The following is a 27097-nucleotide window of genomic DNA, read 5'->3' as shown; positions in this document are numbered from 1 at the left end:
TATGACGGAAGGCGTCAGAATTTGGCCAAAGGAGTTTATGATAGCTCCCTATAACATTCCTTGGTTGTTTTCTGTGGTTACTTTTCTCATGATCTAGTCAATGCTCAGTACAAACAGTAACTTCAGTTGTCACTGAAAGCCACTAGCTGATGTTATCATCTCTGACTGAGCATTTGGCATTATCATATAGATCCCAGATTATTCTAATTATTTTTGCTGGTATTCTCAGATATGCCATTTTCTAAAGACTCTCTCCGTGTATGCTGTCAAATGCCTTCTGGAAACCTATGAAACTGGTCACAAGAAGGGCTTGCTACTCCACACTTGCTTCTGTACATGTCTGAAAATAATATAGGCTACACATCTCAGTACTCTCAATTCTGCTTGTTTCTCTTTAAGTAGGAGAGCTATTTGTTTCTGGATACATTCCAGGATGATGTGGTGCATGATTTTTCCAAGCACAGAGAGTAATTTTATTACTCTTCAGTTACTGTATTTGTTAAATCCGCCTGCTCCTCTTCTTTGGAAATTTTACTATAGAGCTTCTCTTCTATCAGGTTAAGTTGTTTTCTTCATTTTATAATCTACCCAAAACTGTAAAACACATCTGGAAGGCTCTTTTGTGACTTGTTTTAAGCATCTCTCTAGAAGTGTTATCCTTTCCCTCCGTTTTCCCATTTTTGAGTGTATTCCCTCTGTTTTCCCATTTTTGAGAGCTTTTCTAAGTAGTTCCATTGTAATTGCTCCTACAACATATCAAACTCTGGTGGCAGATCTTCACTGCTGGTTTCTAGAACATCACTTGGCTTGATGTATTTAAAACAGCACGAAAATATTCTACCAATCTTTTCTTTTGTTCTTCTTACTAAGAATCATTCTATTTGCATCTTTAAGGGGGCCTCTAGTACTGCTAAAGTTATCTGTTTGATTGTTTTATATGAGGTTGTAAACTCACCTCTTCAGCTGGCATCTTCAGCATTTCAATATTTTATGTCAATATACCCCTTTTAAGATTCCTTTTTTACTTCTGTCTAAAACTGATTGTAATCCTCTTGCTCATCTCTTCAAATGTTCCAGCATTCATATGCTTTTACTTTATACTTTCTCTTCTCCACTCCTGCCCCAGTAGCAACACTAATGCATTCTTTGATTTTTGGATTTCATTGTTATTAGGAATGTATTTGTACAGTCTAGATAGCACTCATGATTTTCCCACATAGTATCAATGTTCTGGTTTTCTTCATTTTATTACATTTGAACACTGAGCCTGTTTGTCAGTTCTATCTGAAAAGCACTTTTTGTTTTTAGATTTTTTTTTTAATTATTTGCTGTTGGGGAGCAATCTTCTTTTAACCTTCTTCTTTCTCTCTCATTCAGTCTTCAGTTCAGCTGGGCAGAGGCTATGTTCGCTAACCATTTGTTCTCCCCTCAATGCACATGCACAACCAATGAGTGGCAAAACTTTCTTGAAATACAGAAATGAGTTATTTGAGTCTTTCAAGGACCATCTGGGAAGTTCCATGTCTCTTTATGGATTTTTTTAGAGGAAATATGGTTCCACCTGTCACTAAATTATTCATATTACCAATTTCCACCAATTGCACAACATTTTGGTTCATGCCCAAACCCCTTCTTTGCTTGCCCATAACTTTATCCAACTCATCCTTGTTGTTTTCTCCTCTGCGTTACAATCACACATAGTTTCTATATCATTTTGGACCTTAGAATAAAATCATAGAACACTAGAATTGGAAGGGACCTCGAGAGATCATCAAGTCCAGTCCCCGCCCTCATGGCAGGACCAAGCATGGTCTATACCATCCCTGATAGATGTCTGTCTAACCTGTTCTTAAATATCTCCAGTGACAGAGATTCCACAATCTTGGTTAACATATCCTGTAACAATTAAGCATATTTTTTCCTCATCTGTCTCTTTTTCGGTTGATGTATGTCTTAGGATTTGTTCTCAAACTAAATTCTTCTAACCTAAAAACTATTGCAGTAACTGATGCCCACTCAGTCAGTCTTTGACCTGTTTCATTCTTCCAACTTCATGGCTCCCAACTTCAACTTCATGGCTTCCAACTTCAATCTACCTTCTTGGAGTAGATTTTAATCTTGTTTCTCTAAAATTTTATTTGTTTGAACCTGTCCACCTATAGTCACTGATTCTAAGGCTATCAAGATGGTATTGATCCATTTCTTTAATTATTTGAGAAGATTTTGTAGTTGCATACACTGTTATTGCATCCCAAAACCTAGATTTCATTATAGGTTTGACAATGCCTCTCCTATTCTTTGTATGGAGTTGATCTCTGGTTCCAGCCAGCTGTGTGTTAATATGGCACCTAGTTTTCATTTCTGTGGTAAATTTGTTTTATATGGAGGGGTTTCCAGCCCTACAGTTTAGGTCCCATGACCTTTATTCATTACTTGGCACTATCCACAAGTGGACACTCCCATCTTCACAACATGCTTGGTACTTTCAGATGTTTCTTGGTTACACTGGTATAACTCAGAAATAACTCCAGTGATGTGTACCTTAAAAACCAGTTTAAGTAGTGAGGACAGAATTGCAAACTGATCGCTTTCTGTGGTTGCTTTCTTCATGGTAGAGTCAATGAGGACATGTCAATTCCTATTTAACATTTGAAGGTCACAGAAGCAAGAGCCCCTTGAAATGACTGGGAATCATTCTATTTTTTCCAATAAGGAGAAAGATCCTACAGAAGGAAAGGTAACAGTAGCATAAGAAATTCCTCAAACAGTAAATGTTGGAAGTGAGCCAGACCACCAAGGTAGGACAGAATCTTGTAGCTGTTCAGCTTTCTTACTGTATAACAGATACTGACATCAGAGAGGCAGCAGAGGCCACTGAAAATAACAAAAAAGCCATGCCTACGGAACTGGCAAGAAAATAACTAGGCCCAGTTCCATCCAGAGGCTATTCTGTAAATCAGGATGCAAAAAGAATAACCTGCTGGGGGTACCACAGTATTTTAGATGTTGCAAAGTGCCAAATGTGCTACTTTACCTTCCAAAGCTTTTGTTAGTCTCTGTGGCAATTACAGAATGCAAGTAACTTGAATCCCTGAGGAGACCAACAGCTGATGAAGAATGTAACTGTTGTAGAGGATGGCACTCCTGCAGGGGCACAGGCTGCTTTACAATGCATATAGTTTCAAAAAAGCACCTCCACCACATTAGGGGGTGCAGAGTGGGAGTGCTGGATTCTGTCCATTCATGTGTAAATTGAGTAAAAGGCAGCTGGCAAGTTAGGTGCAAACTGTGGTGCCAATGTTTGGGGGAGGTGGGGCTGACTCAAGACAATACAAAATCAGACAAATATAAGCCCTTGTTGCCATACACATCCACTTTCTGTAAGGCAGAAATGGATATTTAAATGAGAAGTGTAAAATTATAAATGCAAATGTAAGATCTTGATGTAGATTGCCCCCTATAAACATCTGTATAAGTGCTAAAAGACGGAGGTTATCCTTGTATACATATGTCAATGTCAATTCGATTATTGAAATGTTTGTAAACTTAAAAATATGCAGGTTTGGCAATGTCTCAAAATGGAGTCTGAAACTCCATTTTGAATTTAGAACTCTTTCTGGTAGCTTCCATTTGAGTTATGCATTCTATCACGTTCACAGGTAGCTGTTAGAGTTTGAAAATAGCAACTCACCCACCTGTTGGAATTTACATGATTTATGAATATTCACAAGCATCCTGTTCTACCAATCAGTTTAAAACACGCCGTAAGAGCATCCTTTAGTGTTCAATCATTTTAAACCTTAGGGTTCATGAATACGTATGAGCCAAAACTATAAAAGCTTCTGTCATGCAGCAGTTACCTGTTGCGTCGGGGCGTCGGGCTTAGGGATAGGTTAGAGAGAGAGAGATATCCTTCAAGTCTTGTCCTAGGTCTGATAGAATGAGAAAGGTCGTGTAAAGCTATTTCTTTAGAGAACCTGACGGAAGGTCAGTTCTCTCATTTAGGTTAGGTTAAGGTAGTTTAGCTTTTAAATAGTATAGCTCCCGTCATCATGTTTGTACGGCAGGTTGCGTCGGCTAACGCATGTCGGCCGTCTTCGTGACTGTCTGTCGGGCGTGTCGGGATTAGTTTAAGGTTTTATTTTTAGGTTATGTTTAGGATAGATAGGATCCAGAGTCGTCCATCGCCTGATCCAGTTGCACCGAAGCGCGAGAAGAGGTGTCGAGGACCAGAAATTCTGCAGAAGGCGAATCGACTGTCTTCGATCTCAACTCCTGCTTCGAGGGATCACCTTGGCTGTTCCTCTCCTGCAGCTAGCAAATAGCCAAAGGATCGTAGGTCGCCAAGCACCAGATCAGCCAACGAGGGACACAGCGACGAGGGACGGCAGGTCCTCCCCAAAGGCTTCCAATTAGCCCTAGGGTCGTAGGTCACCAGCATCCATCAATCGTCTTCGTCGTAGACTCTGTAGTAGGTATAGGGACCTTGAGGGACTTCCCCTCCTGGTCCACTTAGTGTAAGAGGGGACTTCCCCCTTGGGTTAATTTGAGGTATTGTTTTGTTAAATTTATTTTTGCAACAATATAGTCTGGTGGTTTTCAGTTTAAAACCAAGTCTTAAGTTTTTATTTAACGCGCCACCTTAATCTAATATCTCACACTCTCCGGTGATCAGATACGGCGAGAGGGTCGCTACCTTAAATACCATCCCTTGCGGATTGGTCGGGTTATTAAATTAACTCTTGGGAGAAGTGTCCTTAAAGACCTTCTTCAATTCTGTCAACATACAGCTAACATTTCCTCACTTGCAGGAGAAACAATTGCAATGTGACCACAGAGGGAGACCGGTATTGCTATTCTTCTTTTTAACATTTTAAATGAATGGTTAAAAAGTGACAACACAGGGATAAATGAAGCCATTTATTACAGAAGCAGTAGAGGATGACCAGTCTCAGTAGCAGCTTCCTCTCACCACCATGACCTAACAAAAAAAAAAAAAAAGTTTTTTTGGTGGCTCTCCCCTCCTAATCAACTAATCCATGGTATCTCAGCAAAATGGCTGCAAAAAGTTCACCTGTGATGGAAGTTTAATGATATGACCAGGATCAAGTCCACTGGGAAGTGAAAAACTCAGTCTGGCAAAACTCAGATCATGCTACAAGCTAGTATTGAGTGCCAGCAATATGCACACAAAAACCAAATCTACATTCTTTCATCTCAGAATGCAGGAAGAACCACCATTCTGCTTTTACAGCCTCTAACATAGGAAAGCACCATTTTGAAAAAATGCCTCGGTCCTGCAAAGAAAGATATGGTGATGGACTCTTGTCTTCAGAAGACTAAAACTCTGCAGAACTTCAGGATTCTCTTGGCTTCTTCACTGCCAAGTGTTTTTGTTTTATTAGTTTGTTTTTTTTATTTTTAAACTAGAACTGGCCACAAAACAGCATTTCTTTCTCAAGAAAAAGTTTGGGATCTAAAAGTCAATTTTGTAAGGGGGCGGGGGGGAATCTATTTAAGTAAAACCACAATGGTTTGGTAGGTTGGCTTTTGCTTGTTCTGGTGTGCCTCCCACAACTATACACTCCCTGGGGAATCAAATAACATGGATAAGCAGCTGCCTGGGGAGTATAAAAACTGGCTCCCCAAGCAGTTGCCTCCCTTTGTTACCCCCTAAGGGAGGTAGGAAACTCTGCCCAGACAGTTGGAAATCAGCTGTCCAGGAAGCCAGGGGAGACAAGGCTGGCAGAACTCAAGGAAGGCTGCCTGCCTGATTTCTGTCAAAACTTTTGACAGAATAAACACAATCCTGCAGAACATTTTGGTTCAATCAAATGTATTTCTACAGAAATACATTTTTTTTTCTACAGAAAAAAAATTCTGTCAGGATTTTCAAACCGCCTCTCCTTTTTTGCCCCCTTTGGCTGATCAGGAGCCTGTTCCTCTTTCTATCAGATAAGGACCTAACCAGAGTAGTTGTTTGTTAGTTCTAACCAGGCTAAGTTACTGCAGTGTATTATATCCAGTAGTGCTCTGAAGAAGCTCCAGATAAACCTAAATGCAATGATCCAGCTTTTGATTAACTTGATTGAAGAGAGCTCATTAACCATGAGCTCAGGTTTTATATTCTGCCAGACCTGAGTGAAATTTATTGGCCAAAATGCATTCCATTACTTATCTAGGCAACCATTCTACTGTATTCTAATACTGCTCTTCTGAAACATCAACTCCCCAGTTTCTGATGTCAATGGCAGCTCAAAGCACCAAGCAGGAAGCATTCAGCATTCATTCACCTCTTTAACTAGTTAACTAAACTGCTGATTCTTCCAAATTCTTGAATCACAACCAAATGAGGTTCTCAGAACTTAATTTTCTTCATGGAAGGAAATATTTCATCTAGAAGAGCGAATATCTTTAAAAAGAAGAGATAAGTAACTTTGCACAAAATATTAATGATGTTTGAAATGCATTTTACATACAATTCACTGGGCTAGTAACAATCCTGTTCCCATTGAAGTAAATGGCAAATCTCCTGTTTACTTCAATAGGACAACAACTGAGTTGCAAACATGAAAGTTTTCTTCCCTTTAAATAAAAGGAATGATTATTTAAGTGTTTCCCTTATCAATTTCCATTCTTGCTATGTGGATTGCTCTCTTGACCCCCATGTCAAAATCCTGCAAGCTTCTTAGTTATGCAAGTAACCATTTGATTCAGTCTGAAAGTGTACTGAGTATTTGATGAATGCTGATATTTTGTTTATGCTACATCAACTAAATAAACGAAAAGGTCTCACATTATGTGGTTATTTTCACTTGCTGAGTCAGAAAACAAAGCCAGGTCCAACATCTGCTTTTATTTTTTGTTCGGTAAAGCTTACATTTCTCCCTTAGGGTTCATTCAGGGCAAGCAAACTGCTGCTAAACATTGTAATTGCAACATGCTCAGCATGGTGAATATAATAATATTGTAATTGTCCAAGGGTGTGAACAATTTGGACTGATTTTTGTATAGTGTATAATTTACAGTAAAGATTCAGAATGTGTTTTCTTTGCTTTGAGAGCCATTTTCATCCTTTTAGCTCTGGATCATTATGCATGGAGACAAGCATCCACAATCAGATTTCATCCAGATGAAGAACAACATCTGTGGAAATAGAATAACTTATTTTATTAACATTTACATAATTGTATCTGGAGCTGATTCTATTTGTGACAGTCAAGGAAATGTAACATAACTTGAGGTTCAATGTAGTCATTCAGACAAACAAAAATATACAATCTCATGAAATGTTACCTCAAACATAGCAGACTAGCAACAGAGACTGACCTGGGGTGAAAAAGTGTGTGAAAATATTAATGAATCTTGGAAATAAAAGGGTTTTTTTTGTAAATACAGTGCAAGTCAAATCCAGTTACTGTTTACGGTAATGCCTTGATCCTGCAAATACTTACTTGCTTACTTTTAAAAACTGTGAACAGTCTCTTTGAAGTAAATGGGACTAACAACAGTAAATGTGTAACACTAAGCACATTCATAAATCTAAGCAGATGAGAGCCCAAACACCTACTCAGTACATCTGTGGGTGGTAATTAAAATGATGATTTGCTGAACAGGATTAAGGGAATCTGCTACTCTTGTATGAAATGCAAGACCCCCAGCATATGCCCCATGTCTTGCTTTCTTTTAAAATATATTTTATTTAATTTCTCAGAAAACAGTGTAAAAATATGGATTAAATCTGATTGTGTATGCTTGTTAAATTTTTCTATTTATGTGTGTTACTATTAAGTGTACATTTCATAATAGACTAATTTTAAGATATTTTGTGCAGATCTTGCAAAAGTCCTTGAAAAATAGAGTTTAATGAACATTTTGATTAAACCTTACAAAAATGTGCGGTTATACCTGGGCACAGGCCCTTGGGTGCAGGTGTTCATCTGCCACTGCCCATAACGAGGCCCAAACATGATGCACAGATTTGACTAATACAGTCTTTATGATGTGCTCTTCCACAGCTAGACTAGGATTAGACTGTATCTGTGTAACTAAAAAGGGGAGGGGGAATAGATTTGCTCTGAATACAGAGCTGCTTCTTTCCAGGAACTTTAGTCAATACTAATCATATCTGGAAAACCAACAGTGAAATACTGAGATGAGTAACCTTGCCATTCTGAAACTATTTTTCCGAAAGATCAATAAATATTTATGTGGGCTGATTACGTTGCAAAATCTAAAGTAGAGAACTCAGGATAAAGGCCAGTTTCTAACAGTCATTCTGAGACAGACATTCAAAGACAGACATTCCTGAATTTTAAAAAGCGACTGTTCAGATAAGGTTTGTTCCATGTGTCCTAGTGTCTTTTACTCCATCACCTACTTTTTGAGTTGAAGCCTGTGGTGAAAGAAAATCTCCTCTTTTCTAAACAGTAGAGGAAACATTTGGCTTGATACACAAACACCCATCACCACTGAGGCATGAGATTTTAGCACTAACCCCTGGAGTGAAACCCAAAGCACAACTGCTAAACCAAATGTTCCACACACTGGCTTCTGAACTCAGGCGCCCTTGTTTATTCAACACAAAGTAGGTCTCAGACTTCCTCAATTACATCATTCCCATAGCATTTACATGGCAGGAGATTAAAGTGTCTTTGTCAAAAGAAGAAGGCAAGATCAAATCAAATGCTGTCAGTAGGTCATGACATATAATGTTCACAGCAGACTCATGTCAGACAGGGACCTATGTGGCTTTGTGCACTGCCATCTGTTATAGTGGATAATCAGAAGGGTCTGATTTGTGGGTCAAACTCCTCCCTGCTAGTTCTTACAACTATTAGTTTTGCTGTATGGATGATCAGGCCTCTGATTTACAAGCAAAAGGAAAGACTCCATTTAACCAGTAGGAAGGAAGGCTGGATGGTGGACTGAGAGTCCTTCTCTTTCCCACACATTCTTTTTGGCATGGTCTGAGGTGAGAACTATTTTACACATACAGCAAAATTGGGGATGCCAAATCACCATCCTTAAGAGGATCTGGTGCTGCCCCTCTTCCTTTGTGGATGATGGTGAGTAAAAGGAAATAGGAACAAAGTGAGAAGCCAAGCAAAGAAGTAGCAGTATTCTTCTGCCAGATACCTCCATGGAATGGAGGGGATAGGCCAGCCCTTGCGAGGATCTAGGGTCTTTCACTGTGGCTAACAAGATTCTGCCCCTTCTTATACCCCCATCAATGAAGGGAGGATCAGACACAGACAGACAGACACTCTAAGACAAGAATCTCGAGTTTCCTGGGTATTCATCTACTTCCCTTCCAACAAGTTTTACTAATGAGGTGGCCTTGTATTTATTTGATAATACTCAAATTCCTTAGTGACTTTCCATTTCCTTTTTATTGGCAAAATTTCAACCACACACACAAAAAAAAGACATAGTCAATGAAGATCACACTTTAAAAATACCCGTAGAGATCTTGGTTCAAAGTGTACTGAAGTCTGGCAGAATTGGGACCAGGCCCATAGCCTAGAAAATTAAGATTGCAAAGCAAAGGTCTATTTACAACAGCTCTATAGAAACCAACATTTCAACCATCACACACAAAAAAGCCTGACAAGACAGCCTTTAAAATTATTATGATTGAATATATAATCTGTGTAGTCTGAAAACAAACTAGTTAAAGGAATGCATTTCTCTATCATGACATTTACTCACATACACAACTCCTTCTAACGAGTGCCAATATCTGATATGCTTTTTTACTTTATTTTGTTCTTAACATACAGTAGGTACCCATGCGATAAATCTGAATTTTGGCCAGTTCTTTGCTACACTGATATACTCACCAAAGGGAAGAAGGAAATTGCTCATGAAGTTTTTTCTGTCAAGATTTCCAAGAGCTGATTTTTATGATAAAATTAAACACTCCTTTTAAAATGTTTAATAATGCAAAATGTGACAAATACATAATGAGGGTGCCACTCTACCAAAACATGGAAAGAATGTACAGCACCAGGCTCTCAGCTGTTATAAATGGGCCGAGCTCCAATAAAATAATTGATTTCAGATGTATTAACAGGATTTACACCAGCTGAGAATCTGTCCCCCAACCTTCTATAAAAATATGTCTATAACTATAAATAAATAAATCTAATTTCTATTGAAACATATATTAATTGCTATTTGCAATGCAGGCCCCAGGAAAGATACAGTCTATCATGCCTTATCCAGGCAAGGGGTCCGCTTGCCAACTACTCACATGAGTGATCAAGATTTAGCTTCATTAATTAACTTCAGAACAACTTGAAATATGTCCTCCATCGATCCTTCCACCACCCCCATGCACACTCTGTCTATGTCTAGACTATATAGTTTTATTGGGAAAAGATACTTTTTCCGATTTTTTTTTTCGGAAGAGGGTTTTCTTAAATTTGGCCCATCTACATGGGGCCAAATTTCAGAAAAATCTCCTCTTTCAGAACATCCCTTATTTCTCTCACTGAAAGGAATATAGGGATGCCAAAAAAATGTGCCCGCTTTTTCGGAAACTGTTTCGAAAAAACAGATGCGTTCCCTGGATGAGACAGAGCTTTTCCAGGATATCCTGGAAAAACTCTGCAGTCTAGACATAGACTCTGATACACCCCGCCACCATCACCCCATTTCTCCTGTGACTCCAAAATCTTTTACATGTTTCACAATGCGTTAGGAAGTGCATAAGGTTAATCCCACCTGTTGATCTGAGGATGCCCACTGTGCAAGCCTTGTCAAATTCAGCTGTTTCTTAGCCAAGAGGGACTGAATTCAATGGAGCTATGTAGACTACCTAGAAAAAAAGTATTCTACGTAAAATGAAATAATTTTCAGAATTGTAGAAACTAAAAAGAGGTAGTTCAACAAGTTCCCTAAAGCTAGATCCAACCTGAGGAAGCTCTGTAGAGTTACAAAAAGAACTTGGTGAGTTAAAATACATGTCTTCTGAAATCTCCCCAGGAACCACAAATGAGCAATTTGAAATAGCAGAGCTCTCCAGGGCAAGAACAAAGGGTACAATTGGCTGCTGCTCCTCAGCATCTCATTTGCTCCTCTAAGAAACATTTGATGCAGATCTGAAAGCTGAGGGATGGCTTTCATTTCAAAGATGTACCTTCTGTTGTATTATTCACTGGTGTGTTTTGTAGTGGAAGGCTGTAATGCAATGAGAGTATATCACATGGACTTGAAAGCGATAAAAGCCAAACCTTACCTTTTAAGCTTTTGTTCTGCTGCTGCAAAGTTGTGGTTTGAAGTGATTGATCAAAAATGAATCAAAGGGGAAAGTGAACTGGGCACTGGAGCTAATGAACATGGATCCCAGCTCAGGACAACAAAATGGGATTTTTGATTTACATTTCTAGTCTCGAGCTCAGAAGTGCATCATGTGATTGAGCTAGCTCTTAAATTCTAACTTTAAAACACAGCAAGAATTTGTGTTAGCATTCAACCACGCATCACTGGAGAGGTGCCTGTTAGAGGAGAGCAGCTTTGCTGGCTATTTCTTGAGGACAGTCAGCATATTCCTTAAGCCACGACAGCTGCTTTGATCCATGTAATGCATACAAAAAGGAAACCACAGAAAGAGCCTGATCCAAAGATCACACAAGTCCATGAGAATTTTTTTCTTTTGACAAACGGGTTGTGGGTCAGGCCCCATATTTTCCACATTGTACACAACAAACACAACCCATCGTCCGGAAATAAATGTTTTGTGCCAAGTTTCAAATTTCTTTTTGAACAGAAACATTGTTGAGATGAACAATATTCATTTTCTGTTTTCAAAAGCAAATGTCCAAACATTTCAGGACAATGTCTTTCTGTTTTTAATAGTTTAGCATAATAAATTACAGCCGCCTTTTAGGAGAATTGCGACTATCTTGCAACGATAGCAGTGCTGGTTCCTTAAACTGATCAGGGTGTAATAGGTCTCCGATTATACAGGGAAATGTGTATGCAGCAGATTGTGAGGAAGTAAATGTTTAATGTTTTTGCTACATCATTCCTATAGACACACCTCCAGTTTTTAGCATTTAATTTCAAAGGGTTTTTTTAGGGGAAGGACATAAAAGCTGTTTTTATATTTAACCCATAATAAACACACAGTGCACATTGGTGAGACTGAAAATAATGAATTAGGTCATATGTTTAGGTTTTAAAAGAGCTGGCAAAGGAAAGTGTGTGTGTTTGTATTCCAGTTTTTTAATCACTAGAGTAAAAAGGAAATCAAGCCTCTGGCCTTCTTGCACATGATGCTTGCCCACCGAGGGCACAGAGGTCTGTGCTAGTAGTCTGGAGTGTAAGGCCTTAGGCAAAAGCTATACAGAACAATTCGAGGTCAGGGTAAGGAGCATAAGGAGTACGAGAGGCTTTTGGATACAGGGTCCATGTTAAAAAATCATATATCAATCTAAATAAAGTGCAACAAGGCACTACACACCTTGACACTACCATACCATAGTATCCTTGAACATACTGGACTCAATTTCAGCTCTCCCTTCCTGTCCTTGAGACAGGGATAGAGGGCATGGGGACAAAGGTAGCTTTTAAACATCTTTGCACTCCCCATATTCTATAGACACAAAGGAGCCTATTGAGCCCCAGTGTAAATTAGAGAAGTCTTAAGGTTGCTCTATATCACACCCTACTTTGAAGGACTCACAATGGGCCAGGACCAGCTCTTCTGTAGAGCCACAACACACACAGAGAGATTAATAAGTGACTTATCCAAGGTTACACAGAAAAGTTACTTTTAATCCAAACAAGGTTTAATATGAAATTTCAACCACCCATACTTACGCATTCTTACCTGCAATTGTTTAAACATTTTATTCGTTTGACGATTTCGGCTAGAGAAAAAACAAACACATATACATGGACATACCTATTAACGATTTATTTTCATTTGACAACACTCAAACACAAACCAGTTTCAAGAACTTTAAGTTTTTTTACTAGCTTTACTTTTGCATATGGAACTGTTTCAAACTACCCCCGTGCAGAACCATTTACAGTTATTTAAGAGCTTAGCATTTCAAACAGCTGTAAACTTTCAGTTAAAGTTTTCTTTAATCTTTTTATTATTGGAAATAATTGTTCATACCTCTCCCAAAAATTCTGCTGTGTCATTTTTACTGGAACATATTTGTCAATGTAGTTATGAAAGATTAATTGGAGAGCTGTGCTATGGTAATTTGCTATCATGATTTCAAACATTAAAATGCTTGCTTTGATTTGATTTTAATTCTTCTGCTATTAAAAATTGTAATGGCTCTTTAATATTTTATTTTAATATTTCTAAAAACATCACTAAGTGTAAAATTTTTTAGACTGTAGGATAGTGAGTTGGCATATTACTCAGAAATTAAGGTGTTGTTATACCTACCAACATGGTGGTCAAATCTTAATTTACATCTGGTAGCTGAAAATCCACTCAGTTTCACAGGTGCAAATGTGAAATAATGGCACTGAAACCAGTGAGTAACTCTAGGTTTACGCTGATAGAACAGAGAGCAGAATCTGGCCACAAATTCGCCTCATGAGTTGCTTAACTTCACTGCACCAGAGCACTTCTTCTCTAATCATTTGTCTCCCTGTAGTTTTTCCAAGCAAGCAGCTTATGCTATTATCCTCTGGCCTTCAACTCCTCAGTATGTATCCACTACCTCAGACATAAGATAAAGACAAAAACCTGTAATATGAAAAGCGAATTCCTATAATTTCTGCCATTTTGATTAGGAAAAAAAATTGTTTGGCCTTTCCTGATGAAAAACAAATGCAGAACAAAAAAGCAGCCATTTGTGATGGAGGCAAACATAACAGCAACACAGTATCGAGGCCTAACTCACTTTGCTTGCATGTTGTGACTGGAATGCAAACTTGAAGAAACGCATATGTCACAGAGAAAGGTTTAACAGCTGATTGTTGCACAAAAGACTTCAGACAGGTAGATAAACTTATAAGGTCATATTTGCAGAAAGAAACAGAGGGAGGGAGAGAGAACAGTTATCCAACAAATGTAGGAGACCTTCCTGCTTTCCCTGCAGGGATTCTGCTCATCTACACATCAAAAGCAGTAACGTGTGTGTGAAATTGTGCTCTTGAACTCTAAGGGTAATGAAGTCCAGAAAAAAAATTAATGAGCACCAGAAGTAGGACAAAACAGAATCCTATTTTTCCAGCCCTTGTAAAAATGCAAACTCTGGAACTTGGAATCAGATGAAATTACTAGAAGATAGCTTAGCCAATTAAAATGAGTTGCAATAATCAACATTTAAGCAAGAAATTATGGCTCCATATCCCTGCTTTCCCAATCTGCTTTTGAATAAAGGTTTGCAAGCCTATTCAAAGAAAAACCTGGTCCACATATTGATCAAAGAATACACCTTGGACCTTTTCTCCTGCTGCAGGATATGAGTTACTTCTATTGCCATCAGTGGGAGTTGCTTGCACACTGCAGGAGGAAAAATATTTACACTGGATTTCAATGCACATAAGAGGTGAAAGTAGTCAAAAGACTCCTCAGGTGCCTGATAGACAGCCAGTTGTGAGGTAAATTGGCATATATAACTGCACCATGGTCTGCATCCAAGTGTAAAGGTTGGTCTAACCAAATACAGATACTAGAAACTTTCTTGGTCACTACTGCTATCTGAACATCCAGAAGCAGCAAGGGCTCCAACAAAGGCAGAGTTTTGGGACCCTGAGTGATAATCAGTTGGTTTTGATAAGAGTTCAGCTGAACTGCATCAAGCTGAAGGGAAAGTACTGGCCCTCCAGAGAAATAAGCAAGGATACTTCTCTCATCTGAGGGGGATTGAGGCATCTGTCACTCTGACATGCCATCCTAGGAGGTATGCTGCCTACTATGGAGCCCGTATCTGAGACATTACAGAAAGATTATTGAGGATCATCGGGCCCTCTGACGACTACCCCATGCTTCTCACCCAGTGGGTACTGAGTATACTGTGAGCTATGACCCTCAGCAGATCAGAAGTGACTACAGAGCTCTGGAAGTAAGCGTGAAGGAGTGGGGGCTGCAGGTGATGTTCTTCTCAATCTTTCCAATCAAGGATAGAGGCCCAGGTACAGACAGAGACATTCCAGAGGTGAATGCCTAGCTGCAAGGATGGTCTCACCATGAGGGCTTCGACTTCCTTGACAATGTGATGTTCTTCCAGGAAGGACGGCTAAGGAGAGACAGGCTCACCTAGCAAGGAAGGAGAAGAGCTTATTCGGATACAGACTGGCTAATCTAGTGTTTGATGGGAGCTGGAGACAAAAGCCCCATGGATAAGTAAAAAACATCAAGACCTGAGAAAATCAGAACTAGGCGAGGGTGGGGGGAGGTGAACTGTTATAGCAGGGATAAGAAAAACACAAGACAGAACATAGAAGGGAATTCAAATCTATATCTTAGATGTATATTAATGTGAGAAGTATTGGAAATAAGTATAAAGAACTTGAAATACTAGTAAAAACACAATTATGATATAGTTGGTATCACAAAGGACTCAGTGGGATAATATACTCAGGAAGGACAGGCAGGGGAAAAGCGATGAGGTGTTGCCTTATATATAAAAAAAATGTATATACTTGAACTAAGGTTGAAATGGAAATAGAAGGCAACATTGTTGAAAGTCTCTGGATAAGGATAAAAGGAATAAAAACCAACGCTGTCAGGGTTGGTTTGATTTGTAAGGGTACATCTACACAGCAGGGCTAAAGTCAAATTAAGCTACACAACTTCAGCTACAATTGTTACTCATATCCTGCAACGCTCTTCCTTCGACTTCCCTTACTCCACGTAAAATGAGGGCCACCATGAGTTGGAGTTATTCCAAAATAATGCTGCTATGTAGATGTACTCTTACAGACCATCTAACCAGGAAGAAGAGGTAGATGAGGCTTTAAAAAAATTAACAAAATTCCCCACAACACAGGACTTGGTGATGGGGGCTTCAACTAACCTGACATCTGTAGGGAAAATAACAGTACAGATTATCCAACAAGTTCTTAAAATGTATTGGTGACACATTTTTATTCCAGAAGGTGGAGAAAGTTACTAGGGGGTAGGCTGCTCTAGATCTGATTTTGACAAATAGGAAGGAACTGGCGGACAACCTGAAAATGAAAAGCAAAGGTGAAAGTAATCATGAAATGGTAGAAGTCATGATTCTAAGGAATGGTAGGAGAGAAAACAGCACAATAAAGAGAATGGTTTTCAAGAATGCAGACTTGAGAAAATTCAGACAGTTGATAGGTAAGACATGCACGTGCACACACACACTCCCATGGGAAGCAAACTTAAGAGGCAAAACAGTTCAAGAGAGTTGGCTGTTTTTATAGAGACAATACTAAGGACACAAAAGCAAACTATATTACCCATGAAGGAAGGAAAGTAGGAAACACAGATAGTAAGGCAAGAGACCACGCTGGTTTAAACTAGGAAATCTTCAATAATTTGAAATTCAAAAAAAGGCTCTTAAAAATGTTGAAACAAGGTCAAATTACAAAGAATGAATATAAACAAATAACATAAGAGTTTAGGGATAAAATTAGAAAGGCTGAGACAAAAAATGAGATTAAACTAGCTAGAGACATAAAAGGTCATCAGAAAACATTCTACAAGTACATTTGGTGGTCACAGACAGGATAGGCCTGTTACTTAATGAGGGGAGGGAAAAAACCAATTATGGAAAATATGAAAATGGCAAAAGTGCTAAATGATTTTGTTTCAGTTTTCACCAAAGTTTAGTAGCAATTGGACATCTAATATTGTGAATGCCAGTGAAAATGGGGTGAGGTCAGAGGCTAAAATAGGGAAAGTACAAATTAAAAATTATTTTGAAAAGTTAGATGTCTTCAAGTCATCAGGACATGATGAAATATTCTGAAACATCCTAGGACACTCAAGGAGCTAACTGAGGTTTAGATTAGACATTAGGAAAAACTTCCTAACTCTCAGTGTAGTTAAGCACTGAATAAATTGCCTCAGGAAGTTGTTGAATCTCTGTCACTGGAAATTTTTAAGAGTGGGTTAGGCAAATACTTGTCAAGGTTGACCTAGATAATACTTAGTCTTGTCATGAGTGTGGGTGACTAAACTAGAAGACCTGTCGAGGTCCCGTCGCCTGGTCTACACTAGGAAGCTATTTCTAAATAACCCCTCACCCCGTTATTTTGAAATAATAAGTGGAGCATCCACACTACTAAGCCCATTGTTTCAAAATAACAGGCTGGTTATTTCAAAACCTGTAATTCTGCTTTCCTTGGGGAATAGTGCTTATTTTGAAATTGTTATTTCAAAATAGTAGCAGTGTGGACACTCTGCTGCTGCTTCTAAATAACTACTCTCCAGAGTAATTTGAAATAATTACACCCCAGTGCTCCCTGGGGGGCTTTAAGTCGAGGTAGCTTGTCCAACTAATTTTGAGGCTCCCCTGTAGTGGGGAGATGCTATTTTGTTATTTCAGGAGTTACTATTTCAAATTAAGTTATTTCAAAATAATTTCCTAGTGTCGATATGCCCTTCTATTCCTAGGATTCCAAAAAGCATCTGGGAGTGTGCTTCCCAGCTTCAATGGACAGATGACAGTCAGCTTTGCTCAAGCTAGGATTTCAGAAACATAGCATAGATGGGGTTACACTAGCAGCAGCTCAAGCTTACCACCTGCATGTACACCTACCCAAACTCATTGGATATGTATGAGGGGGCCTGACATCTGTGCTCCCCCAGCTACCCTGCTCTGGTAGTGTGTTGGATTGAACAGAGATAGAACAAGTGTGTTCAAGCTGGGAATCATGCTACCAGCTGCAGTATAAACATGTCCTAAGAGTTAATATCTCAAACTTCACATTTTTCTACTTTCTCTTTTCTCTCTACTTCTGTTCTTAACTCCTTGCCTTTTCCTTCATTCTATTTTCTGATAATGTTACTACAGTTTTTGGTATTCTACACCTTATTTGTCTATACTTTTATTTCTGGCACCAGTCCTGGCAAGAATGGTTAAGGATGGCCAGATTCAGCTGTGACATACATATGTGATTCTCTTAGCAGAATTTAGCCTATCACCTCTGTTTGCATTCATGGATAGCCTGTTGTGGTCCTAGATTTGGGATATGCAGACAACAATGGCCCTGAATGTTTTGATTGCATAACCATTGCTACTAACATGGCTACACGTGCTGCCATTACTACAATGAGAGGCTTTCCTTTGCTACTTTGCATTTGCACCTCTGAGTTGATTGAGTCTAACCAGGGCCAACAGCCACTGCAGGCCCTAGGGTAAGGTGCGGGGGACAGGCTCCGTGCCCCCCGGGGCTGAGGGCAGAAGGGGCAGGGCTGAGGGCAGAAGGGGCGGGGCCAATCCTTATTGCCACCCAGACTGCAGCATGCTCCACATTGCCTCACCAAGCCCTCTGAGCCAGGTAGACTGGCACTCTGGCAACAATTCAAAGGGGTATGGGGCTCCAGCCACCACCACTCCTGCCATGGGGCAATTTCCCCCTTTAGCCATTCCTGTCAGCGGGCCTGATGGAGTCCAATGCTATGCAGGTCAGAGTTACCCTCTCCACTCATTTCTGAGTGTTACTTATCCCATTTAAAAATAAACTAATAAACCATTTACCTGGTGGCTAAAAACTAATGCCTTATAATCTCAAGGGCAGATTGCATTTCTTCAGAATATGCAAATAGCTCATGAAGTGCAAAGAAACTGAACCTCAGCAAGCGTCCGCAGGAGAAATTCAGGGTATTTTCTCGACACCCGCTTCTCCACCTGGTGACCATGGGGTTGCAGGTGTTAGGAGGGAACAGGATTACATAACATCTGATCCCTGCCCAGGTTTGCAAGATGGCTGAGGATCCTTGCAACCTTTGCTTCCTGTCTATGCCTCAATCCTAATCTGTAGCATGTGTTTGTGATGGGGGCTTGTGGCAGTGAATGCACATCCCTTCCCAGAAAAGGGTGGCTACAGGCTGTGTGTGGACACTACAATTACATCCCTGGGGTGATCTCAGATCTCACAAACCTCACAGTCCAAGGTCTAGGCCAAAGGCCCTTGTCCCAGTATCCAAGGCAGTATGGCCTAACAGTCAGAATCAAGGTAGCAACTCTTCACTAAAGAGCATTGCAGCCGAATAGCCAGACAGTGTATGTATCAGTCTTTTGCTACAGGGCAGCATGTCCTAATGGCCAGTATCAAAACAGGGAGCCTGGCACCCCAGGTAGGGGGTTGTGCTCACCCAACTCTACTGGGTCCCAGCACAGGGTCCTGGCACTGGCTCAGAGGAAAATCCCACCAAGCCACACTGAACTCACCCAAATGGGAGAAACCACTGGCTCACACCCCCTGGGTCACTTCCTACCATACTCAGTGGGGTGGCAATCCAGGATGCCTCAGGATCCCCAAGGTCCTCAAACAGGAGGTTCACTGGTTGCTCCCAGGTCACCCACTGGTTCTCAGCTGGAGCTTCTACCATAGGTCCTTCCTTCGGGTGTCTGTCTCAGAGTGAGCTGAGTTGCTTCCTTTTTATACTGGACAAGCACTTTGAGCCTGCACAGTTTGGCTGGGGGAAGGGGAAAGGCAGGACCTCATCTACCCATGGTGTGGTGTTAACCCCTTCCAGCTTAGTGCGGGATATGCACTCTCCCGTCACAGGGCCATAGAAGTATCTTAGATGGAGGCTTTTGATCCTTAATGTGTGTTTGCCACAGACAGGTACATAAACTCCAGGTATCCCTCCATAATAGCTTCAAAATAAAAATAAAAATTATATTGTGGCACACAGCTCTCCTATTCAATCTTAGAAATAAGGACTATTTAAGATTGCTATTATTCTTTTCATAAGATGACCATGCCAGGCCAACATGACATTCCATAATAGTGTCCCCATTGTTGGTGGAGATATTCAGGAAGTATTGGCCTTCTACTGGACTGTGGGCATTTGGGAATTTCACTTTTCCTGTACATTTCCTGCCTCTCTCCCCTAGTTAGTATGTTGCAGGTACCCATGTTAGTCTAAGGTCACATGGTAGGAAGAAAAACAGTACAATTCTCATTGAGTTTGTGGGGGAGGAAAAATCTCAGTTTCTTAATTTCCAACTTTACAATTCTCTGCGTTGAAAGAACGGCCCCCATAATTTGATTCTACAAGCAGCTGAGACTAAATTCATTTCTGTCATGCTACATTGTGAATGACAATGCTTATATAATATCTCTGTAAGATGTAAAATTTTCATGTCAATGGAAAGTTGATAGTCATAATCTAAGCAATAATTATCTTTTGTAAGTACTCTTGCTTCTGGCTGCCATTCTCATTAGTGCTGTTTTAATGCATGGTCTCCAGGCTACAGCCAAAATGCAGCCATTTACTCTGATGAAGAGGGAAACAAAGATGTATACAGCATGGAACAGAATGAAACTGAAAAGTATTTATACAGAAAATGCATTTATTATAATATCCAGCAGGCTTCCCCCCACCACTCCTCATGTAGCCATTTAGATGCAGAAAACAGAAGTGCTTCAGTATTGAAACGGTGGCATTTAACTTCTTTTACATGCATCAAGTCATTTTATTTATGCATAATTTATTTTTGCTGTCTTTCTTCCTAGATAATTACTGAGAGAGTGGGCTGTGTGGTTGCATCTAATACAAGTAGATTATTTGTGGGAGATAGTTACCCATCTTTGCAGGGAACAGTTAACTAATTTATAAATATTCTCACCAGAAAGTATGATAGCTTATTTCATTAGTTTATAAGAAGTTCTTTATACAACAGGCAAAAAATAGTAATTTCCTCTTGGCTTCCACAATGCAACTGACATAGAGCCTGAAGTTTCTAATCAGCTTATTTGGCGTTTCACATGTATATAACTTAACATATCTTTGACTTATATTGTAGAAATATGTTGCTACAGCATTGTGTACTTTGCATTTTATTCTGTTTGTAATGTGTACCTTTAGCTGCATCTTCTCTGAAAGAGGGTTTAACTCTTGTTTTACTACAAGTTTCATCTACTGCCATGGGTTTCCAGTGAACAGATTGAAATCCATTTAAAAACAGGGATCAGGATGAATTCTAAGGTTATACTACAAGAAAAGCCACAATGCTGACCTAATCTGCGAAATGTATTAAAATCATGATTCTCCCAAGCCATCTTCACCTGACAGACATCGAGAGTGTGTGGTGCAGCTTCTTTGCTATCAATGTAAGGTTTCAGGAAGAAGACAGGTAAGTTTGTAGGCTCATTACAATGGATTGGGGTGGGAACCTTCAGGAGGAACTTAGGGTGAGGACGGAGAATGACCTTGTCCTTGTGGAATATCGTGACAGGGGGATCTGTCATGAGAGCCCTAATCTCACTCTCCTCGCAGATGTGATGGCTACCAGTAAGACCACTTTCATAGAGAGGTGGAGCATGGAGCACGTCGCCATAGGCTCGAATGGTTTGGAAGTGAGAGCCCAAAGGACTGAGTTGAGGGCCCAGGCTGGGACAGGAGTTCTGGTAGGTGGCAAAGTATTTTATATACCCCTTAAGAAGCATTTCATTGTTGGATGAGTGAAGTCTGATTTATTATCAATGGGTTGATGAATTGCCATTATAGCTGTCAGGTGGACCTTCAGGGAGCTTAATGACAGCCCTGATTCTTTCACTTCTAGAATGTATTGTAGAATGGCGCACAGCAGGACTGTGGTTGGTTCTAAGCATCTTTGCTATGACCACTGTGAGAACCTCTGCCATTTGTAAAGGTAAGATTTTCTTGTTGATGTTCTATGACTGTTCAGTAAGATTTGCTTGACTTGATCCGAGCATGTTGCTTCTACTGAGGTAAACCATTGAGGAACCATGCATGGAAATGGAGTGCCTGTAAGTTCGGGTGGCAAAGACGCCAACCGTCCTGGGTCAAGAGATGAGGAATCAACAGAAAGCACCGTGGTTGTCTCATGGACATTTGGAGCAGGTAAGTTTACCAAGTCTACTTCAGCGACTCGGGGGCAATAAGGATTACCGTGGAGGACTGTGGATAAGTCAAGGACGGTATTGCTGGCACCCCCTGCCTCACACTCAGCTCCCAAGAAGACTAAGTGGAAAACACCTTACGGAGATATCTCTGTTGTCACCGGAAAAAGTCTAAGATACACTCCGCACTGTCAGCACCTATGCTTCACCTGATGGTGGAGCGGGATGGGAGGGCAGGCATAGTGGAGTGTTGCAATCCAATGTATTGTAAACACATCCCCTGGAGAATGCATGCTGAAAAGAGCTATTCTTGTGTTATCTTTGGCCCAAATAAAAGCACTATATTCTGGATACCTTTTAAGAACTCCAGAACAGTTTGATGGGCCCAAAACATGAGGGCTGTCTACACACTGGCATGAATTTCCGGAAATGCTTAAAACGGAATACTATTCAGTTTTCAGTTTTTCCAGAAAAGGAGCATTTACACTGGCAGGCTGCTTTTCTGGAAAAGCCCTTTTTCCGGAAAAGCGTCTGTGGCCAATGTAGACGCACTTTTCCGGAAAAGAGCCCCGATCGCCATTTTCGCGATCGGGGCTTTTTTCCGGAAAAGACTGCTGGGCTGTCTACACTGGCCCTTTTCCGGAACAGTGTTCTGGAATAAGGACTTATGCCCGAGCGGGAGCAGAATAGTTTTTCCGGAATAGCGGCTGATTTTGTACAGTAGAGCATCGTTGCTTTTCCGGAAATTCAATTGGGCAAAAATAGGCTAGGGCAGAGAATGAATTCCCAAACCATAGTCTCCTGTTTTTCATTCAGAGAGCTGTGTTTCAGGCTCCAACTTCTATTTCTGCTTCACTTATGAAGGGGCTTATCCCAGAGATCCTGGAGCCTCAAAAACTGGGGAGGAGACAGTCACAACTAAAGGAGCATGAGAAACAGGCAGAATGTGCCCAGCTGGGTACACAAAGATGGGAGGTACCCAATCGTAGAAGGGGAAGAAGCAAAATTGACCACGCATGTGATATTTTATTTGGCATAGAGCCTGCCTTCCCCCGTGCCCAAGACGATTGATTTCCATGGAGTATGACATGCCACGGCAGGAAAGGAGAGCGCATATGCAAATTCATACATTTTTCAAATTAACAGAAATCATCCCCAATAAAACTCTGATGGAGGTTGGGAAGAATTGCAATGTGCCAGCAGGCTGAGCTCCAGCTCTCGCTAGAGAGATTTATGAAAGAAAACCCTCATCTGAGGTCAGGATCCCTAATGTGTTGAACAGGATGATGTCAGTTCCTGACTAGACATGAACTAGTCCCCCTGGTGATACAAACACATACCAATCCAAACCTGTCTTGATGACAAACCCAGTATTGCCAGAGGGCTTTCTCTCCCTCCACCCCACCACTTCTGGTCATTGCAGAGGAGTTATAAACCTCTCCTTTGGGTGCAGCACTAAGAGCTACACTAGGCAGCAAGGATAGATGTGGCTCCAAATTATAATGACCTTCTGACATCAATTCTGCTGACTGTGTGTAAGGCAAAGCAATCTCCCTGGGATGTGATGGAGTCTTCAGTATTGCTGGCTATACTTCATGTCTGGATTTAACCCATAGCTTTTTAGCAGCTGTCTCTTTGGAATGATGTTATAGACCCTATTGCTATCACCACAGCAGAGGGAGGCATTATCTGAAATGCAGATATCACCAGTTAGAATGGAAATCTCTGTCTAGTCAGATTACATTAACTCAGAAAGCCTCTCATTAAGCAACGAGGTCCATAGCACTATACAGCATTGTACTCTACAGCGGAGCTTAGCTGATTCTGAATTATGATCCAATGCCTCTGGAAGCACAAATGAGACCACAAAAAACCCTGCTAATTCATTACCAGCATTAGTTGGATAAATTATAAAAGACGTAATTATGGCTAACCACTTAAACAGAAGCTGAATTTTATAATATTCAGTATTTGCATGTTGACTAATTGTTGGATAAAGCACAGCCAAGCATGAATATTACACACGTTTTGATATCCAAAAGGGTTTCAGAATGACCTGTCTTTTGTAGCATGCATAATGTGCCTTTTAATTCTGTTAATCTGAATTGATGTTTAATTTTAATAAAAATGGAGCAGAGAAGCCAGTGCACAAAAGATACAGGGTATTCTATTCAGTGGATAATTAAAGAAACTTGATATATTCCATTCAGCTACTATTGGAAGAATAAAAAGTTGTAAATTAAGTGCACATGTGCGGATACCTGCATCTGTATCAAACTAAAGTATTCCCAGTCCTCCACTACCACTAGTATCATAGCTGGGGCATTCTAATCTATGAATAAAAAGTGGGCAAATATCATTATGGTTGCTCAACTGCAAGTTAGTGGTTATTTAAATATAATCTGTATGGTATAAATGTACTCACCTTAGCCAAAGGACAAACTTTTCAGCCATGGGGAATATTCTAGTTAACATGAACTGCAGGCAGATTTCTGAAACTGCAGATGCTCAGATACTAAGAAATGGGTACTATAATAGAGCTGAGCGCTAGCAGGTGAGCCAGACCTCTGATCACTCAGGCATCAATCAAGCTGGATAAGCCTATTATCCTATAAAAAGCATATAGGAAGGCAGTAAAATGGGAGTGAGAGGGAGTAACCAGCTAGACGAGCCAAGGGTACAGAGAAATCTCCAGGATGGGAGACATCTGGTCCTCCCCACCCCTGAAGGAAAGAGCTAACAGTAGAGAAACCCAGTATACAAGGTTGCTTCCCAGGATTGTACTGATGGTGATGGGAATGTAGATAAAGCATATGAAGTTGCCACTCAGTGGAATGAGGCTCTGAGAAGTTCCTGGGGCATCTGAGAATGGAGACAGAGCTAGCCCATTATGGGCACCTACATAAAAGCTTGGCCAGAGAATCAACTTTCATCAACTACAAATTACAAGAACTCCTAAAAAGAGCTCTGAAAACTTGCTCTTTCTTTTTTTCAGCAAAATATAAATGGTAGTTTGACAAAATGATTTCAACAAAATTTTGCTAGACATGACAGAAATAATTGAGCCATATTCCAGATTCAGTCTGTTTTGAGTCAAGTCTTCTCATGTGATCGCCGTGGTTTACGGCAGGCTGAAAGCAAAGGGGTGTATGTCAAGAAGAAATTTAAATAAAGAAATATTCAAAAAATGCTTGAAGTAGGAGAAGTAGAGATGTATTATAGTTTGGAGTTGTTTTAGAAAGGATGTTATGTCAAGTAATCCAGCTTACCTATTGTGAATGATAGTGCCCCTGTATTTACACCCAGCACACTGAAAACTAGTAATACACTGATTATTAATATTCTTGTGTAGAATATATATGAAAAACATATTAAGAATTATTAACAAACTGAAATCACAACTACATTGTGTTTACCAGACAAATTGTGAAAAGGGGGTAAACGGGTTTCTCAAAGACAAAGGAAAAGTAATACCTTTAGCCAAGGCATCATCAAAGCTGACTAGCAATCACCGGTCAAGTGGCCTTTCTTTGGCAATTAAGTGGTATACGAACAGATCAATCTTCATTTTAGCAAACAATATAGAATCTCCTTCACCACTGGAATTCAGCACTTTCTTTGCTTTGAATAAACTTTGCTTTGAGGGATAACCCTCAGAAACTGCAAACTGGATTATAAAAGAAAAGAGTCAGAAAACCCAAAGCACTCTGTCTCTCTCACAGTTTTATCTAAAAAGACAAAAGAACCAGCCCTTTGACTTATGGGGGAGGTCCTGACCTAGGAATTTGGACAGCCCTGTTTCTAGAAACACTTGATAACACTTGACATTTAACCAAGCCTTTCTTCTTAAGTTATAGCTACAAGGAAATGTTTTATCTCTTTATTTCTCTTGCAATCCTTTTTTTTTTTTTTACTTTGATACCTCATACTTTAATTCACTTAAAACAATCCAGTGCTATGTTTAAACTGAACCATTTGGTATCTCCAGTTAAAGCAGCAAAGTGTTGAATACAGGGGCAATGGACTATTAATATCTGAATCAAAAAAGGCTAGAGAGTGCAGAACATATACTTTTGGAAAGATTCAGGACTGGGAGTGTGTTGGAGTCAACCTGCAAGCAGTAACCAGGGCTGATAGAATCAGATTGTGTCAGGAATATTGCAGACAGGACTGCAGCTATATATGCTCACTCAGGGCATGGGGCCTGCATGTCCTTATGCTGTTTGTGAATGGCCCTGGTTAAGAATTACAACAGCAAATCATTGTGAGGCACCCAAGATTGTGAAGCAGGCAATGACACAACCCCTCCTCTGGATTGCACCCCAGAATGGGACACCCATTCACTCTAAAAAAAAAAAAAATCACAGCAAGACTGTTTTAAGAGTAGATAACTAATTCACAAACCTCGTTCCTCCCTTACAGCTCAAAAACCAACTTCCAGGTTAGTTTTAAGCTTAGTACAGGTTAAGGACATGTACTCTTAAATATGTACCTCTTACACTTTTTTTAAAACATTCTGCATTATCATATGTATATAAGGAATTGTGTGCATAAATTGAGTCATTTCAAGTGCAAACAGAAATTAGCAGTGTGAACACGTGGAATTTACGGTTAGGGTTAGCATGCAAACAAGAGAGTTTAAGGTGCTCGATGTGCTTGTGTGAGCTGAGTGTCAAAGGCATAAAATGCTTGCCAATCCACTAACTAAAAACATAATAAAAACTAGATTGATTGTACAATCGATCCCAGAGAAACTGGCGGGAGGCCCAAGAAGCTTTCTCTTTACACATTACAACTCCATTGAGCTGAGCATCTCAGAGTAGAAGAGAAAAATTGGAATAAGTAAAAATGTGGTTGCCTAGGGAAGTCTTCAGATTGTGTGCTCTCTTTAAAGCAGATGGCTTACATATTTATTTGGCGTACTGGCCACTGATCTGGCCTTGTGAACCTAGAATCCAGCACTGGCAGAACTGGCGACACCTGTTAGTAGATAGCTCTATGGTCGCTTGCTTTGGAAAACAGGCCAGCAGTGCTTCAGTAGGCCACAATGGAATAAAGTCAAGCTGAAAAAAACAGACACAAATTTTACAACAAAGCTCCA

At 40.1% G+C, this 27097-nt stretch overlaps 1 long non-coding RNA gene across 1 annotated transcript in view; it reads right to left on the bottom strand.

The window, feature by feature from the left end:
• Positions 1-6842: 6842 nt before the first annotated feature.
• LOC102447874 (uncharacterized) overlaps positions 6843-27097 on the bottom strand; it is a 193673-nt gene continuing 173418 nt past the window's right edge. The window contains exons 2-3 of the long non-coding RNA XR_012900988.2: positions 10729-10822; positions 6843-7146 (exon numbers count right to left, since the gene is read on the bottom strand). This is a non-coding gene — a long non-coding RNA (uncharacterized LOC102447874). The remainder of the gene's footprint in view (positions 7147-10728; positions 10823-27097) is intronic.

The sequence above is a fragment of the Pelodiscus sinensis genome, chromosome 2, assembly GCF_052426305.1.
Source record: "Pelodiscus sinensis isolate ZL-2025 chromosome 2, ASM5242630v1, whole genome shotgun sequence".
Lineage (NCBI taxonomy): Eukaryota > Metazoa > Chordata > Testudines > Trionychidae > Pelodiscus > Pelodiscus sinensis.
Note: the sequence above shows the minus strand (reverse complement) of the source record. Positions and strands in the feature narration are given on the sequence as shown.